The 18,255-nt window shown below is 45.7% G+C and overlaps 1 long non-coding RNA gene, 9 other non-coding genes and 1 pseudogene across 14 annotated transcripts; 1 reads left to right on the top strand and 10 right to left on the bottom strand.

Moving 5' to 3' along the window:
• Nucleotides 1-355: 355 nt before the first annotated feature.
• LOC113595547 (U2 spliceosomal RNA) lies at nt 356-546 on the bottom strand. The gene has a single exon (XR_003416073.1). It is a non-coding gene; the product is annotated as a U2 spliceosomal RNA (small nuclear RNA).
• Nucleotides 547-6,375: 5,829 nt separating this feature from the next.
• Nucleotides 6,376-10,946, bottom strand: LOC106981723 (uncharacterized). 5 transcript variants are annotated; one of them, XR_008290282.1, is made up of 10 exons: nt 10,497-10,944; nt 10,161-10,245; nt 9,883-9,933; nt 9,503-9,540; nt 9,265-9,313; nt 8,709-8,971; nt 8,459-8,495; nt 8,022-8,064; nt 7,745-7,775; nt 6,376-6,603 (listed from the first exon to the last, which is right to left on the bottom strand). It is a non-coding gene; the product is annotated as an uncharacterized LOC106981723 (long non-coding RNA). The 5 variants fall into 5 exon arrangements; XR_008290281.1 differs by having other exon boundaries at nt 8,709-9,540; nt 10,497-10,946; XR_008290284.1 differs by having other exon boundaries at nt 9,265-9,933; nt 10,497-10,945.
• On the bottom strand, nt 7,858-7,982 carry LOC113595544 (small nucleolar RNA SNORD22). Its single transcript, XR_003416070.1, has one exon. It is a non-coding gene; the product is annotated as a small nucleolar RNA SNORD22 (small nucleolar RNA).
• LOC113595543 (small nucleolar RNA SNORD31) lies at nt 8,222-8,290 on the bottom strand. Its single transcript, XR_003416069.1, has one exon. It is a non-coding gene; the product is annotated as a small nucleolar RNA SNORD31 (small nucleolar RNA).
• LOC113595542 (small nucleolar RNA SNORD30) lies at nt 8,573-8,641 on the bottom strand. Its single transcript, XR_003416068.1, has one exon. It is a non-coding gene; the product is annotated as a small nucleolar RNA SNORD30 (small nucleolar RNA).
• LOC113595538 (small nucleolar RNA SNORD29) lies at nt 8,816-8,881 on the bottom strand. The gene has a single exon (XR_003416064.1). It is a non-coding gene; the product is annotated as a small nucleolar RNA SNORD29 (small nucleolar RNA).
• LOC113595545 (small nucleolar RNA SNORD22) lies at nt 9,092-9,218 on the bottom strand. Its single transcript, XR_003416071.1, has one exon. It is a non-coding gene; the product is annotated as a small nucleolar RNA SNORD22 (small nucleolar RNA).
• Nucleotides 9,610-9,684, bottom strand: LOC113595539 (small nucleolar RNA SNORD28). The gene has a single exon (XR_003416065.1). It is a non-coding gene; the product is annotated as a small nucleolar RNA SNORD28 (small nucleolar RNA).
• LOC113595540 (small nucleolar RNA SNORD27) lies at nt 10,007-10,079 on the bottom strand. Its single transcript, XR_003416066.1, has one exon. It is a non-coding gene; the product is annotated as a small nucleolar RNA SNORD27 (small nucleolar RNA).
• On the bottom strand, nt 10,354-10,429 carry LOC113595541 (small nucleolar RNA SNORD26). Its single transcript, XR_003416067.1, has one exon. It is a non-coding gene; the product is annotated as a small nucleolar RNA SNORD26 (small nucleolar RNA).
• A 2,534-nt stretch (nt 10,947-13,480) lies between the features above and the next one.
• On the top strand, nt 13,481-13,658 carry LOC113595548 (uncharacterized; annotated as a pseudogene).
• Nucleotides 13,659-18,255: the final 4,597 nt, after the last annotated feature.

Genomic DNA, 18,255 nt, shown 5'->3' with positions numbered 1-18,255 from the left:
CTTGCTTGTATCGGAACGCTCCTCGCTAAGCAATATATTACTCTTATTAACGTTAGTACACTTCTATCTGACAAAGACAGAGCACGGCCGGTGGAAAAGACACAGAACCCGAGAGAGACTCCCCAATTTCTGAGTTACCCAGACCCCACGGAAGGGGGGGGGAAGGAAAAGAGAGGAGGCGCACGAGCTCACAAATCAGTGAAGTCATAACTCGGGTTAAACCCAACCACCAATGAAACTATTTAGCTGTCTTCATGGCTCAGGGTGTTTAAGAAAAACCACCACTCCTTAAAACTAGAGCTAAAGCTCTTTCAAAAGCAAGTTCTTTTTTTTGGACCATTATTGTTCCCCCAAAAGGGGGTGCACCGTTCCTGGAAGTACTGCAATACCAGGTCGATGCGTGGAGTGGACGGAGCAAGCTCCTATTCCATCTCCTAATTCCAAAAATCCATTTAATATATTGTCCTCGGATAGAGGACGTATCAGATATTAAACTGATAAGAACAGATACTACACTTGATCTTAGCCAAAAGGCCGAGAAGCGATACCGTTGCAACCGCTTCCTAGCAACCCTTACCCTTACTATAGCTTTTACCATTGTGGCGATTTCTATGGCATAATGATTAGATTACCTTGAAATATGTGATACTTCTTAAATTCAACGTCTCATTATCCTTCCTTTATAATAATAGCTAGATTTTTTTTAAAAAAAGATCTTAAACAGTGGTCTTTGCTGCAATGCCTGCCTGTACTCTCTCCGCGTGTTTTACATAACCCCGCCCTGCCAATGATATTCTTTCTTGGGATTGGTCCACATACAAGTCTGGATTTCAATATGGGCGTGGTCTCTTTGCCTCCCAGACTCGGGCCTGTCTCCCCGCCTGCAGGCCGCGCGGCGCTGTCGGTGAGTGGGTGGAAGGCGTTTCGGTAGGTGGTGGCGCCCTTCCCCGGGACGTTTATTTATCGATCCCAAGTACAGGCTTCGGAGTCCGAAGAACTGGATTGGGATCCCTGCTCGCCAGTTCCTGACTTGATGACATAAGGCCGGTTGCTTGGAATCTTTTTCTGTTAACTGGGGACTAATAACGCGCTTATACGGCGGTAGTGAGAACCCAGTTGAGGTTGGGCTTTAGGGCTGCATTCCCCTCTCATTCTAGGGCTCCACTCCCTTCCGCGCCTGCTCCTTGACTGTACCATTTACCCCCAAACCACTTACATCTTGCCGTTTACGACGCATCGTCCACCGTGCGCCCTTCACACAAGGGAAGAGATGCCCGGAGAAAGGCGTTTTGGAGGGTCCCGATTCCTAAACCCAGGTGGGAGAGACAGGCTGAGGCCAGTGTAGATAAAATGTAAACGAAGCAGTTCTTTTGTAGGCTCAAGGCGAAGTCCGGCTGTATGAAAAGGATTGATGATCAGGCCGGAGCTGAGAAAGGACTTGAGGTCCCGTTTCCTTGGAAAGTATATTAATATAAATGTGGAGAGTTCCTTTTTTTTTTTTTTTTTTTTTTTATGTGGAACGTTCTGTTGGAAATCTCCTTCACTGAAGCTCTACGCCCGGCCTGGAAATAGAGAGCGTTGTCTCTGTGTCAAGGTGACTAGGTGGGACCTTCTGTTCTCACTGACAGGCTTTCAACTAGCAAAATTTCTATAATCTATGATTTTAGAGAGCAAGGCTCTCAGCATTGTGTCCCTGATGCTAATAAACAGGCAGTTTGTAAAGGTTTCCATATGTAAATCCAGAGCCTCCAGGGAGGGCTGAATTAAGGAGGTGTGGCGGGTAGAATACTGCCCCCAATAAAGATACTCCCGTGCTAATTCTCAGAACCTCTCAATGTGTTACCTTACATGGCAAAAGGTACTTTGCAGATGTGGTTAAATTAAAAGTTGGGGGAAGGAGAGTTTATCTGGGATTATCTAGTGGGTGCCTGTAATCACAAAGGTCCTCATCAGGGGAAGGAGGGGGGCAGGAGCCAGCGTCAGAGTGATGGAGCACGTATAAGGTGGATGAGCCATTGCTAGCTTTGAAGATGGAAGGAGGTCATCAGATGGATGTGGGCAGCTCTAGGAGCTGGAAAAGGCAAGGAAACAGATTCTCTGTCTTAGAGCCTCCAGAACGGAATGCAGTCCTGCGGACCCAGCTTAATTTTAGCCCACTGAGACCTGTTTTGGATATCTGACCTCCAGGACTGTAAGATAATAAGTTGTTATGTTTTAAGCCACTGAGTTTGTGGTAATTGGTTTCAACAGCAATAAAAACCAATACAGGGGCAAAAGCAACATTCAGTTTCTTTCAATCTGAACCTTCTCCAAATTCTACTGGACCCAACCTCGGGCGAGGCCACAGCCCCCTAGCTGAGCGGGCTTCACCTTCTGCCCCAGGCTATGTACAGCCAAACATTCCAGAACACAGATCTGGTGGCCCCTGCTTCCTCAGGTCGGTCTGCAGTCAGCAGCAGCCCTGTTCCTCCTCTGAAGCCAAGGCAAGTGGGGAGTGGCTCCTTCACCCTCAGTCCGCTGTTACCCTGCCCCTTTCTATACAAGTATGGGAGACTGACAGTGCAGGCACCATAAGAACTTGGAAATTAACCTTTGCTCCTGGGAGGCCATGTGTCCATTTGTTTATGCTTATGGAGCACATACTCTACAATGATAAAATCAGACAGGACCTTTGGCTTCGTGAGTTCGTGGTCTACTGGGGAAAACTGGGAGAAGGCTCCTGTGATTCTCCAGGCAAGAGCTGGAGGGGATTTGGGCAGGGTGGCTGTGATGGCAGAGGTGGAGGGAAGTGGAAGGGATCACAAAGAATCACTGGCTTTGATGACTGGCAAAGTGAGGCCAAGGGAAGAGTATTCTTTCCGTGTGCATACATTTTAAATTTGATGTCTTGGGGGCACCTGTGTGGCTCAGTTGGTTAAGCTTCTGACTTCTGCTCAGGTCATGATCTTGCTGTTTGTGGGTTCGAGTCCCGCATTGGGCTCTGTGCTGACAGCTCAGAGCCGGAGCCTGTTTCAGATTCTGCGTCTCCCTTTCTCTCTGCCCCTCCCTTGCTTGCATTCTGTCTCTCAAAAATAAACATTGAAATAATAATAAAATAAATTTGATGTTTTGTTTTCACAAAACTGACACACTATACATTGTTACATGTTCAAAGGCTTATAACATCCCCCCCCCATAAAATGTTTTACTGGTACTTTTCTTGTTGTTTATAAATTGATTAAACAATTTTAGACTTTCTGTGTGTGTGTGTGTGTGTGTGTGTGTGTGTGTGTGTTCTTAAGAAATGGTATAAACTTGGGGCGCCTGGGTGGCTCAGTCGGTTGAGCGTCTGACTTCAGCTCAGGTCACGATCTCGCGGTCCGTGAGTTCGAGCCCCGTGTCAGGCTCTGGGCTGATGGCTCAGAGTCTGGAGCCTGCTTCTGATTCTGTGTCTCCCTCTCTCTCTGCCCCTCCCCCGTTCATACTCTGTCTCTCTCTGTCTCAAAAATAAATAAATGTTAAAAAAATATTTAAAAAAAAGAAATGGTATAAACTTAAAAATCAGCACAATATATAGCATGTCAAAGAACAGCCTAGTCAGTTTGAAGATTTTGATTTTAATGTAACTGCATCTCCCAACCCTTCTGAGAATCTGTTGAAGCTTTCCTCAAATGAGTTGCCTTACACACGTCTTGCATACCATTTCCTGGGGGGATTCTTTAGGGCCCCCTAAGCCCATTCATTAACACCCACAGTCCTAAAGAGACAGGAGAACCTGATGGCGTCCAAACACCTAATGAGGTCATATCAAGTTGGAGGTACAGGGGCGCCTGGGTAGCTCAGTGGGTTGAGGGTCGACTCTGGATTTCAGCTGAGGTCCTGATCTCACAGGTTCCTGAGTTCTAGCTGCGCATCAGGCTCTATGCCGGCAGTGCAGAGCCTGCTTGGGATTGTCTCTCTCTCTGCCCCTCTCCCCAAATAAAGAAATAAGCATTAAAAAAAAAATGGGGGCAGAGATGGGGATGGTCCCGGAAGCCCTGCTTCGGCTTGTGGCAGGGCTGAGAGCATGGTCTCCTGGACTCAAGGCTGGCTCCACTGGGCCCGCTTTCCCGTGGCGACTCGGGGGTGGATTTGGACAACTCCTGCAGCTCCCGGAAAAGAAGCACCAGTTCTCTTGGCCACCAATTCCACCACCCCCTTTGCTAATTTGTGTGAACCGGTCCCCGCCCCCCCCCCCACCATCCCCCAGCTCTCTAGAAATTCGAATTCACACTTTCTACTGAAAGCCTCTCCTCTGGTGCCTGGGCTTTCGGTGCTATGGTGACAACGGATTCCCTGTCTCCAGCCTGACTGGTCAGTGGTGCCAGGCACCATTCCAAGTGCTTTGTATGTAGTAACAGCCTTGAGAGACAAGTGGTGACTGTCATGTTCTGTCTTTTACAGATGGAGAAACTGAACCACTTCAGGTCACGCAGCTAGTAAGTGGTGGAGACTCCAACCTCAGGCAATTCCTATACCATACCACGTCTGCTTGACTCCTTGGGTGTCAGGGAGGCATCTGAGACTCACGCTATCCAAAATCATTCCCTACTGTCCCCACTGGAACCTCCTTTATGCTCCCTTCACTCACCCCCACATCCACTCCGTCCGCTAGTCCTGTTGCGTCTACTCCAGAATACATCCTGAGTGACTCCGGTTCATCCCATCAGCTGTTCCTTCCTTAGCCTCCAGAACTCCCCATCTTAGCTCAAATGTCACCTCCTCAGAGACGCTTTCCCTGACCACCTTCTTACCAAATCACGGATTCTTGTTCCCTGCTGGCATTTCTCACAGATCTCAGGGTGTCTTCAACTTAGCACTATTGACATTTTGGGCTGTATGATTCATTGGAGTGGTGGAGAGGGAGCTGGCCTGTGCATCGTAGGGTCTCCCCACTGGATGCCAGTATACCACCCCCAAAGTTGTAACAACCAAAAGCGTTTCCAGGGATTAATTTTTTTCTGGGGGATGAAGTCACTGCTGCTTGAAAACCACTGTGTTATTTCACACTATCTTATGCACTCACTGTCCTGTTTTCCCTTTCCCTCCCTCTTGTAAGAATGTAACTAAACAGCAATCAACAAAGGCAAAAGCAAGGCCATGGCTCTCGTGATCAGTACACTGCTAGGTTTGGGACACAGCAGCTGCTCAGTGCTGTGACCATTCATGGAGGTGGGGAGACAGGGTGTTGTCAGGGGGGAGCAGACCTGGGCAGGACAGGGACTCCAGGGACTGTGTCCAGTTAGATATATCAGGGAAGGAGGTCAAGGGGCAAGTGGATGTACCTGAAGCTCAGGGGAAAGGTGGTCTGAAGCATCAGGAACTCGAGGAGCCAGGCCTCAATCATTCCAGCCCTCTCCCCCGTTCCTCCATATTGTCTGTGATCTCATCTTTTAGCCAGAGTAGCCATTGACTTGGATCTTAATTTGAATTCATTTGCCAAATGGTGAGAATAGTATTCCTGGAAGGCTTGTCAACCAGACTCCTCCAGTGAGTACCTTCTGGCCCCTGTACCAGCCTAGATCCAACTTTGGTTCCATCATCTCCTTGCTGAATCCCTCAACTGGGTTAGAGTAGAAGCAGCCTCCAGACTCCTAGAGATAGCACCCGGCCTGATGATGTTTAAGTACCTAGGACTTTGAATAGTAACCCTCTCCTCCCCTGGTATTCTGTGACAGGGACAAGTCTCTTCTTTGCTGGTTCCCCTTTATCCAAGGATACTTCTGGCAAAGACCTCCCACAGTAAGTACTGGGGTGAGAGGTCGTGTGCATAGTGGCTGGTCTGTAGTAAAAGCTAAACGCTTGCTGTTTTGTTTCAAGTCCACCTGACCTTAGTGGCTTTGACACAAGTGATCTGATGTTTCCTGGTCAGCACTGCAGATTCTCACTGCTTGTGGTAGCTCACGGTTTCTCCTGTGTTCCTCCCGGGCTTTCTTTTTTCCCCCACCAACTTTAAAAGTTGGTCCTTGTATCTTTTCTTATGCAACCTATTTGCATCCCACTTATACAGAAGTATAACTATCCGCTCCCCAACAGCGCCATAGGTTTGTGGGCTTTATTGCCCACCCCTAAAGCTGGCTTGCCCAGGGCCAATTAAAAAGCAAAGACTTGAAAACATTAGGTATGTGTGAGACGACAATCCATCTGAATGAGATTGTAAATTTTCAAGTACTCATTCATGTACCTTAACCCCACTTGCTAAATTTATGCTCAGAAACAATGGCACATGTAGATGGAAAGATGGATGTTTGATGTCAATTCAGGTGTTCACGGGGCATTCCTACCAGATGTCCTAAGTGAACAGAAGTTCTGGTTTCCCATGGAAAGAACAAATGGAAGACAGACACAAGCAGGATTATTCTCATCAAGTTATATTTACACCAACAGGATAAACACAATAATTGGCCAAAGTAAGCCTTTTAGCATTGACTTAAGAAAATTTTTTTTAGGGGCACCTCATTGGCTCAGTCTGTTATATGTCGAACCATTGATTCCAGTTCAGGTTATCTCAGTTTCAGAGTTCAAGTCCTGCGTTGGGCTCTGCACTGGACAGCAGGAGGTCTACTTGGGATTCCGTCTCCCTGTCTGAAAAATGAACATTCACAATTAAAAAAAAAAACTTTAGAAGTAGGCTCTGCCCAAACATGGGGTTGAAACTCAGGATCCTGAGATCACAAGTTACATGCTCTGAGCCAGCCAGGTACCTCCTAGCAGGAACTTTTGAGTGGGACCCTGAGTTACCTACAAGAACCAGGACAATTCCAGATAAAAGGAAGAATGTAGAGACCCAGAAACTCATTACAGGAACAGAAATTCAGGGGCTACTACTGGCCTGATCCTACAGAAAGCAGACTCCACTGAAACATTGGGAGTTTTATATGCAGAAAAAGGGCAGTGAAATACCAAAATCTGACAGCCAATATTTTGAGTCTGAGTGGTCCTTAATGATTATGCCTTATGGCTCTTTGTGCCTTATGAACCAAGCCTGCCAAAGTTAAGGCAGAGCAAAGGATCACCCAAAACTAGGAAACTTTTCATGCAGTGAGGCATGTATTGGGGGAGGGAAGATCTTAGAAGGCTCCTGGAACAATGCTTCCGGCTTCCCTGAGCTAGACAGCATCAGGCAAAGTGCCACATTAAATTGGATACTGCCAACTTCCCCAGGATTATTTCCTTCTATCCAGCTACATGCACAAGTCACAATGAAGGTTAAACCTGTATTTAGAAAGGGCTAAACAATTATGTTAATTGCAATAACTAGGTTGTACAAAAACAGGACTTGAAAATTCCCTTTTGATAAAGAACTGAATTCCTGTACAGAATAAAGTGCATTTTCTTGGCAGACAAGAAGAATGTATGTACTACATGGAGTTTACAAGGGACTACCCTTTAAACTAGTTCACCCTGGAGAGCATCAATAGCTCAGTTGGTTGAACATGATTCTTGATTTAGGCTCTGGTCATGTCGGTAAGCCCCACGTCGGCTCCACACTCAGTATGGAGCCTGCTTAAGATTTTCTTTCCCTCTGCCCCACTTCCCCCACTTGCTTTCAAAAAAAAACAAAAAAAACCCCTAACATAATACCTACTTTCAGGTATACTTTTGTTTTTCTGTTAGCCTGCTTCAGATTCTGTGTCTCCATCTTTCTCTGCCCCTCCCCCACTCACATGTGGTCTCTCTCAAAAATAAACATTAAATAAACACCAATATTTGGACAATTACCTACCCATTACCTATGCCTTGTTCCTTCTTCAGACCTGGAAAAACAAAACAAAACAAAACAAAACTCTACGTCAAAGTGACTTGTCCTTCCCTTCCCATCTTTAGAAATCTCTTGTAATCCCTCAGACTGTTCCTTCTGGAACAAGCTTCCTCTTTTCCCCCAGCCAGTCCCAGTGGGTTCACCTTTACAGGCTCTGGGACTAGAACAGGAAGTAAGACATGTGACTGTTTCTTCACTGGGAAGTTTTAATTTGGACCATCTAGTATCTAGGTTTACCCACCTGACTTCAGACTGGAGCTGAACGGAGAAATAGCTGAGGGTACCTGTAAAAGAATGATTGGGAATTATAGGCCTCTCAGTCATCCCCCTGGGTCCCTATTGCTTAGAGGGAAGGCACAGTTGTAAAGGTTATGTAGTCTTCTGCATGCACATTTTACATAGAAACCAGCCAACTTACCACTTCTTACTCTAAGATAAGCTCACAGCTCAGAGAATACCTTTCAGTCACAGTGTTCAGACTGGGGCGGTATTGCATTCATCACTGGTGAGTGGGAGCTTGTCACAGATGGTTCAGGGTGTCCACAGACAAGACTGAATTAAGTCAGTAATGTCTTCTTCGAATAGCTACCCAGACCAAAGTGTCGCCCCATCCCCGTTAAAAACACCTAGTAAATTTTACATAATGGCTATAAATGACAGCATTACAAAGGCATTTACCTCAAATCATTCTTGGGCTCCAGAGAAGGTGCTGAACCTGAAACAAACCAGACTGGAGTCAGTAATGCTTACGTTCAGCAATAAATCGTTCCCCTTTAAAACCATCATTTCTAGGAAAATCAGATTTCCAATCTCAACAGCAAGTTATCAGCCGAACGAGATTCCATGTAAGTCATCACGTGTTTAGGCCCCAAAGGGTGTTTTTTTTGTACCCAATATGCTTCAGGTATCACGTATGGAAACTACTCACCTCTGAGCAAATGAGCAGGTTATGGGTAACCATACCTAGAGAAAGACAAAGCTGTGGGTAATGAAAAGTCCTTCCACGTGGCATCCCCCGCATTCCTACTTTTTCCAGTTTCTCAGGTGTTCACATGTTTTCATTGTGGAGTCATAGTGAGCTAGTTTTATTCATCATGGAAACTTGCCTATTTGGTGGCATGAACCACAGACATTAACCAACTAACCTGTTAACTTGGAGGCCTTTTGGTAGTATACACGAACAAGCTGCTCCTGAAGAAGATCATGTAATTAGCCAAGCAAGTATCTAAAACAGCCAAAGCTATTCTAGCTATATAATTAATGGGTTTAAGTGAAGAAAACCCAAGCAAATACTATTGACAGGGATACGCTGTACCTCAGACAGTTCCTTATGGAACAAATTCTCATCCTCTCACCCAGTTAGCCCCAGTGGGTTCACCATTACTGGCTCTGGGGCTAGAACAGGGGTAAGACAGGATGCTTGCTCTCTTCATTGGCATTATAGTCTGGGGCAAGCTGTAATCAGCAAGGTTACAAGTACTCACCATCCTTAACTCTTTCCACAAGTTCGACCCTGAGCACATCAGTGGGCATCTAGAGAAATAGATCAAGAAACATCACTACAAGGAAAAAGAACCAGAAATCTATACGGGCTGGTCAAGTCTTTGGTCACAACGACAAGACAAATAAAAACCACACGATGAAAAAAAAAAAAAAAAAATCACCCTTTGATGGGTTCACATATACACTAACAAAACGACAGTATTGGGAGAAGCTACTCACCATAAGGTAAATCAACATATTACCACCATCAGGACGACCTGCAAAAGGAGACCAGATGGTTATCAAAAAATACTAGGCTAGAACAAAGTTTCTTCATTAATAGAAACTGCCATCAGAACTCTAACATGCTATTAATTGTTGTACCTCACAGAGGATCAGCATATCTATTCAAATCATCTGACAGTGACATATGGGTGAGAGAGAGCACACCATCTCAAGAATTAACTGTACTGTTGGGTTGCTCTTTCCCTCCGCAGGAAAGTCATTCTAAGAGGAATAAGCTGCAAGAAGCAAAAAGGCAAAACTGCTCATTTTGCTCTCCTGGTTGTAGGCCAAACAGGAGAGGACACTCCAATCCCCTCATTTGGTCAAAAAATTACCTGTCTTCACCCTTGGAGGCAGCTGGATTCCTCAGGCTTGGGGAGGAGATGCTGGAAACAGAAAAGGAAGGCATTATATGTACCTAAAAATAGCCATTCATAGGTCCTTGAATACTCTTGGTCCACTTCTCAGCAGGAAGATGACATCACTTTTAAGATCAGCCATATGCTTGTCTTTTTTATGTTCATCACAGAGTGGTCAGCATAATCTGAACAAGAACAAACCCCATCTAGACACAGTGCCCATCCTTAACTGCGGTAAATCACTGCATACCCACCTGGAGCATCACTAGAATGCTTACTTTGCAGGGATGGGTCTTGTCCCATCCTCCAACCCGTAAGGTCTTTTGAGTTGAACCACATCTGGAAGGAAAAAAAAAGGGGGGGGGGGCACCTCTCACTTAGTTTCATACTTTGCAGCCGGTCTTCTTACCTCCGCGCGAAACACCCGAACATTCGCTGCGGGCTGGTGCTACTCAGAACTCTTAGGCTTTCTCCACTACTCCATCAGAAAGAGAGAGTTCAATCCTTAGTATCATCCCCGTAGCACTTCCCACAGGGCCCCCGTACACTCGACCACGGAGGAAGAGGGGGTAAGAGGGCCACACACTTACCCTAGCAGGTCGGCTCTTTTCCATTCTAGCGTTCAGACGTGCGCCTGAACCCTGCAGACAAGAGGACATTAAACCAACACCGGCTTTTTCACAATCGTTTTGTCCGCCGGAGCTACGACTGTGTCGCACTTCGGCTGTGCAAGGCCCGTCTCTTCAGAGTTTCTTATCCTCACGGAGCTCAGTACAGGTCTGTGAAAAGGTTCTCATCACAGAGAGGGCCGCCGGCACGGCCCGCCATCGCCATCTTGTCCTTCACAAAGCTCCGCGGCTGCTTCGTGGACTCAAGACCGTGGCCAAGCTCTTACCCCTCCCCCACCCACCAATAAATGCAATGTATTAGTGCTCAGGCGAGCCACGCTCACTTTTTATTTTTCCCTCGCTTCACCTTTTAAAAAAGATAAAGTAAACAATGCACACACTTACCTGACACCGTGAAAAAAAAAATGAGGCAGACCGGCGGCAGCGAGATACTTAAATACCACCTCGCAGAGGCCCACGGGATTTATGGGCGGGACTATGGCGGGCGCACGCGCATATGGAGACAGCGCGCGAGCCTGGGCAATTGTGGGTAGGGAATTCCAGGGAAGGCGGGAGTGCAGTGCGCACACTCAGCATCTGGGGCGCGAAGAAAGACGCGCATGCGTCTCAGGGAGTCGCGCTGGCGCTCATTGCAGCGGGGTCGGTACCGCCGGCTCTCTGTAGGACGAGAACGCAGAGGTCCCGGCTTTGCAACGACTTCGGGAGACGCTCCGTCCCGGTCACGACCGCCTGCTCCCACACCACTCCCTGAGCCCCCCCTTACCCACACACACCCTAAACTGGTGTGCAGGCTCCGCCTCCCCGTGAGGTTCCCCCTGAACCTCATCTTGAAGTCTCGACCGGCGTCATCCCGGTTACACGCCTGCCTCCCGGCGCTCCTCTGCAGGCCTGGTGCGCAGGGTCCCTGCGTAGAGGGCGGCTGTGGGGTACCGGGAGCGGAAGGCCCTTTGTACGGAGACATTTTGGGAATGTGAATCAGGCCCTCAGTGCTCCTGCTCCGCTTGGATCTTCTGACAGGGTCTGATTTTTCCCGAGCGACGGTTTTTCCCGTCCGATGTCGCTAGGAGCTTGGCTTGTAGCAGGGCGTATACATATACAGGTTATATATAAAGTAGGCTCCACTGTCCAGCGTGGGGTTCAAAGTCACGGACCCTGGGATCAAGAGCTGCGTGCTCTACCTTCTGAGCCACCCAGGTGCCCCTGAATCCCAGGTCTTTCCACAGACCAAATGAATCAGAATTTTCATGTTGACAAACTCCCTGGCTGATTTGTATATGCCATGTCCACTGTACTTTCTCAAGACTATTTTCAGTCACTTTCTTGACCTCTCGGCAACACTACCCAGTTGATCCATTCCCTATTTCCTGAAACACTGTGTTCCCACAGTTCTTGAGACCCTGTCCTCTCCCACTGTTGACATTTCTCATAATGTCTTGTAAGGGTTAAATTGTAGTATAGGGCTAACGCTTAGTAAACTACGCCTCATACTCTTGTAAATTAGGCTTCACCAATTAAGGAACCAAAAGTTCAAAGAAAAGAGCATCAGAGGCAGGGTCAAGGGGATCCACTGGTTGCAACTTAGAGGCAGAAAGTCTAAAATAAACACCTCATCAGGCAACTGTTTCTAACTCATCTGGCAACTGTTTCTGACTCATCTGGAAACTTTCTTTGTTCTGTTCCCAGGTGATGATAAAACGATGTGATCGGTTATAAAAACTCTGTACCCTGGCTGTTCGGGGCGCACTCTTATCAAGAGTGTTGGTCCCGATCGGTCAGCCTTGCCTCTCATTGTAATAAAGTTTGTTGTGACTGTCACTGGTGCCCGTAGCATTCTGTTTCAGGAGTCGTGTGGATGCAACAGTCTTAGTGATCTCTTGAAGTAGATAGTGTAGCCATTCCTTAAACAGTAATGTACCCCCAGTTGGGTGCCACAACCAGCTATTTTTCTCACTCTGCCTGGGCCACCTTATTCACTCCCATGATTTTAATGACCAGCATTATGCCTATGACTCCAGCCCAGGCTCTTTCTCCTGAGCGTCACAGCTGTAAGTCCAGTTGCCTTCTGGATGAACGTTATCACTTGGTTGGTCCCCAGACTCCTCAACTTTTCCAAAATGGACTTCACCTCACTATTCATTCCACCCAATTGTCCATGCCCCTCACTTCTACTACCCTAATTCAAGCCATTCACCCTGAGGTTTTTACAAAAAATTGAACCTGCTCCCTGGGTCTGGTTTCCTCCCTTCCAATCAATCCATTCTCCCCCTTGCAGCCAGAGTGATTTTTCCATATAATAAATTATGATCAAGTCTCACTTCTCAGCTCATAAAACTTCAGTGCCTTTCCATCGTCTTTAGGACCCACCAGTATAGCCGTTAAGACCCCTGCTTTCCTTGCCAGCTTTTTTTTTTTTTTTTACCACCACTCCCTCCCCAAGCCTGATTCACCTTGCCTCCCACTATAACTCTTTTTAATTCAAGATCATGCCCGTGTAAATCATCATTGTATCCCTGTTGCCTGGCAGAATGCAAGACACTAAGTAGGACTCAGTATATATCAGTTTATCTCCATAAATTTTGAATGACCTTTTTCCAGCCCCAATTCATTGCCCTACATATCACAGGTGCTCCTTGCTTACAGAGGTCCAGGAGGGTTTGCTCAGGGAGCAACTCTGCCCTCACCTGGCTACAAGAGGCACTGCCTCGCTTAACGGAAGTGGATATACAAATAACTACCGCTTTGCCAGGAATTACTCACTTCCATGGAGAAACAGTCCCAATTTGATGACAGAATTACTGGATTGTGGAGAAGCGTGACACTGGGGAGGATTAGCCTGGTCTCAGGGGAGACGAGAATGTTGAAGGTTATAAGGACAGGCTCATATGCTGTATTTGTGGACCTGAGGGAGGAAGGTTTGGGATAATAGGGAGTTGATACGGGTAGGAATTGATCTTTTGGCTAAGCTCAAGTGTGGTATCTGTTCTTGTCAGTTTAACATCTGATACCTCCTGTATCTGAGGACAGTGTATTCCATTGATTTGGGGAGCGGGGGCTAGAATAAGAGCTTGCTTTGGGTACTCCATTCATCGTTTCCCTGGTCCCCGGGTGTTTAACGGGGTTGATATACTTGAGGTTGGAGCGCATTACCACCACATCGGGTCTTTGGGCTGGGGGAAAAAAGCTATCACAGTGGGAAAGACAAAGTAGGAATCTCTGAAACTGCACCGTCCCCATTCCAGCGATGACCTTTTCTCCCATTCTGTCCTTAACCCATTGCACTCCAGCTCCTGTACCTGCCCCTCCACGGAGGCCACTACTGACCTCATTCACTTAATCCCAGAAGATACTTCCATCTTTCTTGACCTCTCTGTGGCATTTGACACTGGTGACCTCCCCCTCTTCCTGAAGTGCTCCCTACCTTTGCTTTCTGGGACCCTGCACCCTCCTGGGTTTCCTCTTCCTTCTTGACCTTTTTCACTATCTATTCCTACCCGTTCCTCAGGGTTCTGTTCCGGGTCCACTTGTTTTCTCACTCGCTAGACTCTGCCTAGCTAACCAGCTTACCCATCACCTTGGGCCTCATTTACCATATATATATGCTTCCATCTCCCCCACTTCATCCCAACACAAGATCTCCTGGACTGCACACCCTGGTATCTAACTGTCTATCAGACATCTTCACTGGGATGACCCATAAACAGCTCAGCTCAACTTGTCCGCAATGGAATTTATCATCTTTTCCTACAAATCTGTTCCTTCCCCGACGTGCCCTCTTTGACTCGATTGTCTAAGCCAGAGCGTGGTCCTTATCCCTGCTGCTGATATGCTGTAAATCCTCTCCAGCCAAACACTTCCGGGAACGTATTTGTATTGGAGCAAGTTGGTTATTTGTTGCAGCGAGGAAGAACACACCCCGTGGGGAATCACGGGGTGTCTCAGTAAGAGGGTGTTAGAAATAATTTACTGCAGGATTTGGGCTTGTGCTAAGTGATTTGTGGGAGATTTTAAGCAAGTGAGGCTTTACTCTGGATTTGATGTTTTCAGGAAGTGACATCATTTATTATTGGGTATCTTAATAAGTCTTACCTAGAAGGATGGAAGGATAGAATGAGACTGACTTATGATTGGCAAATAAACCATCACTCATATTAGCGAGGACAGGGAGCAGTTTGGACTTTTGCTATCTGGACGATGTTCATCCTTTTTTTCTGTGCTCAGACGTATGGGATGGACTTGTTTTGCCTTGACCCACCATGATCACAGAGTGGCCTTGACTTATGTTGATATTCTGAAATTACGTTCAACAGGAGACCACCAAGGTCTAGGTGTGAATCCCAGGCCAGCTTCTGGATGTCAGTAGATGCTTTTCTCCTTCTCAGTACCCTAGTGTAAGCCATTCACCCCTGGATTTCTGCTACAGATTCCCAAGCTGGTTCCCTGGCTTTGACTTAACTCTCTTTTTTTGTTTTTTTGTTTTTTAAGTTTATTTATTCATTCTGAGAGAGAGTGTGTGTGGGAGGGGCAGAGAGAGAGAGAGAATCCCAAACAGGATCTGCACTGCCAGTGCAGAGCCTGATGTGGGGCTCAAACCCACGAACCGCAACATCATGACCAGAGCAGAAATCAACAGTTGGTTGCCTAACTGACTGAGCCACCCAGGCATCTCATGACTTCAACCCCTTATAACCCATTCTCCACATTATAGCCAGAGTGATCTTTCTAATTTTTAAAAAATGTTTTATTTTTGAGAGAGAGAGAGAGAGAGAGAGAGAGAGGGAGGGGCAAAGAGACAGGTAGACACAGAATCTGAAGCAGGCTCAGCTCTGAGCTTTCAGCACAGATCCCAATGCAGGGGCTGAAACTTACGAACTGTGTGAGATCATGAGCTGAATGGAGCTGGATGCTTAACTGGCTGAGCCACTCAGGCGCCACCAGAGCGATCTTTCTAAATGGAAAGTCCGATCTCAGCTCAAAATCCTCAGTGCTTCTCCTTTGCTCTTAGGTTAAAATTTGTACCTACTGACAGAGCCAACAAGGCCCGTTTTCCTTTTTCAGTTTTAATATCATTACTCATTCCCTCCCTTGCTCTACTTGACCCCTTCCCTATATAAACTCCCTGAGGTCAGAAATCGTGTCTGTATAACTTATTTTATCCCTATCGTGTAGAACAAGGCATGACACTGTAATGCATCGATTGCCTGCCCTGTGCTATGAAGGAAGCTCCTGAAGAGGCTGTTAGGAAAAATGCAGTTGAACTGTCGACAGCTTCCTGGCAACACGAAGCTCTCTCAGAGGATGGAGGCTGCGTCTGCCCCCTCCTGGCAGCAAGAGGCATTGCCTCCATTCGTGGAGGAAAAGGGATCCGCAAATGAACAGGGCTCTCCTGGGATCTGGGAGTAGGGCATTCACCTCTGGGAAAAATTCAGTTTGAGGACAGAATTTCCTTATTTCCTGAACTGTGGAGAAGTATGCCAGGAGAAGCTCTCTCATAGAGGGGTGAGACTGGTTTTTGGAAGAGTTGAGGATGTGGAATTTTATAAGGGACAGCTGGGAAGCGAGTTCTGCTGGGAATCTTAATTGTAGGTTGTTTCTTTGTTTCTTGGCCCAAGATCAAGAACAGTATGTGTTCTTTAAAAAAATGGTTTTTTAAAAATGTTTATCTTTATTTTTGAGACAGAGAGAAACAGAGCATGAGCGGGGGAGGGGCAGAGAGAGAGGGAGACACAGAATCCGAAGCAGGCTCCAGGCTCTGAGCTGTCAGCACAGAGCCGGATGTGGGGCTCAAACTTGTCAACTTCAAGATCATGACCTGAGCTGAAGTTGGATGCTCAACCGACTGAGCCACCCAGGTGCCCCATGAATAGTATGTGTTCTTATCATTTAGTATCTTGTAAACCTGTACCTGAGGATACTTTATCAAGTTTATTATTATTATTATTATTATTATTATTATTATTATTATGTGGGTTTTGGGAACAGAGAGATTGAATAGGGGCTCTCTCCATCTATTCTACAAACCAACCCGATATTGCAGTACCCCCATGAATGGTATGGTTCTCCCTTTTGGACTCAATGTCAGTTAAAATGCAGACTGTTGCATTCCACTATGTCTTTTGGTTTTTGGGAAAAAATTTTAAGACAAATCTGCTCTTTCCCCTCTTTCTTTAATGCTATATTTTTGACACATATTTTACTTGTCTTTTATGTCCTGGTTCTTTAATATTTATTTATAGTGCTCTATTTAGAGATTTTCTACATATGATCTTGTCCCTTAGTGATAGAACATTTTTCAGGTTACCAAATATATATTGGTGTAACTGACGTGGCAGTGAAATCTTTCATATGCTGCTTTGTGCACATGTATGAGAGTTTCTCCGGGGTATGCATCTAGGAGTGACATTTCCAGAGAACAGCAAGAGTATTTTCAGTTTTATAGACTATTGCAAATTTCCCACATGTCCTGAATTGCAATTCTCTGGTATTCCTGAATAAACTCATTTTTTTTTTTCTGGTAAGATAACTGACAGTTTTATTTTTAAGGTTAACAGTTGCTAGTATAAATGGCAACTTAAAAAATTTTTTTTCTCATTGTTTGCTACTGGTATACAGAACAGAATTGTTCTGCGTCTAGTTTTTTTAATTGAACTCTTAATCTAATAATTTTTAGATTCAATTGGATTTTTTTTAAGAATTTATTTTGGGGGCACCTGGGTGGCTCAGTGGGTTGAGCATCCAACTTCAGCTCAGGTCATGATCTCAACAGTTTGTGGGTTGAAGCCCCACATCGGGCTCTATGCTGACAGCTCAGAGCCTGGAGCCTGCTTCAGATTCTGTGTCTCCCTCTCTTTCTGTCACTCCCCTGCTCGTTCTCTCTCTCTCTCAAAAATAAATAAATAAATAAATAAATAAATTAATTAATTAAAAATTACCAAAAAAAGATTTTTTTATTTTTAAAGTAATCCCTACACCCAAAATGGGGCTCAAACTTACCACCTCAAGATCAAGAGTCACACACTCTTCCAACTGAGCCACCAACCACCCCTCAATTTGGACTTTTTTGTACAGAATTTTCTATAAGTAGAGCAAAACATTTAGGTCTCATTCCCTACCCCCCCAATTGAATGTTAGTTACCTATAAAAGTATTTTGTAAATTACTGATAGTAATTTAAATTTGAGACCTGAAACCATAAAAATCCTAGAAAATAACACAGCCAGAAAGGTCTCTGACATCAGCCATAGCAACATTTTTCTGGATACGTCTCCTGAGACGGGGGAATAAAAGCAAAAATAACCTATTTAGGACTTCGTCAAAATAAAAAGATTCTGCACAGCAAAGGAAACAGTCAACAAAACTAAAAGGCAACCAACTAAATGGGAGAAGATCTTTGCAAATGACATATCCAAAAAGGGTTAGTATCCAAAATATATAAAGAACTTATACAGGGGCACAAGGCTGGCTCAGTTGGAAGGGCATGCGACTCTTGATCTTGGGGTAGTGAGTTTGAGCCTCACGCTGGGTATAGAGATTGCTTAAATAAATAAAACTTAAAGAGAACTTATACAAATCAACACCCCCAAAACCAAATAAACCAATTAAAAAATGGGCAGAAGAAATGAAAAGACATTTCTCCAAAGAAGACATCCAGATGGCCAAAAGACATGAAAAGATGCTTAACATCTCATCATCAGGGAAATGAAAGTCAAAACTACAGTGAGATA

This window comes from Acinonyx jubatus, chromosome D1 (genome assembly GCF_027475565.1).
Source record: "Acinonyx jubatus isolate Ajub_Pintada_27869175 chromosome D1, VMU_Ajub_asm_v1.0, whole genome shotgun sequence".
Classification (NCBI taxonomy): Eukaryota; Metazoa; Chordata; class Mammalia; order Carnivora; family Felidae; genus Acinonyx; species Acinonyx jubatus.
Note: the sequence above shows the minus strand (reverse complement) of the source record. Positions and strands in the feature narration are given on the sequence as shown.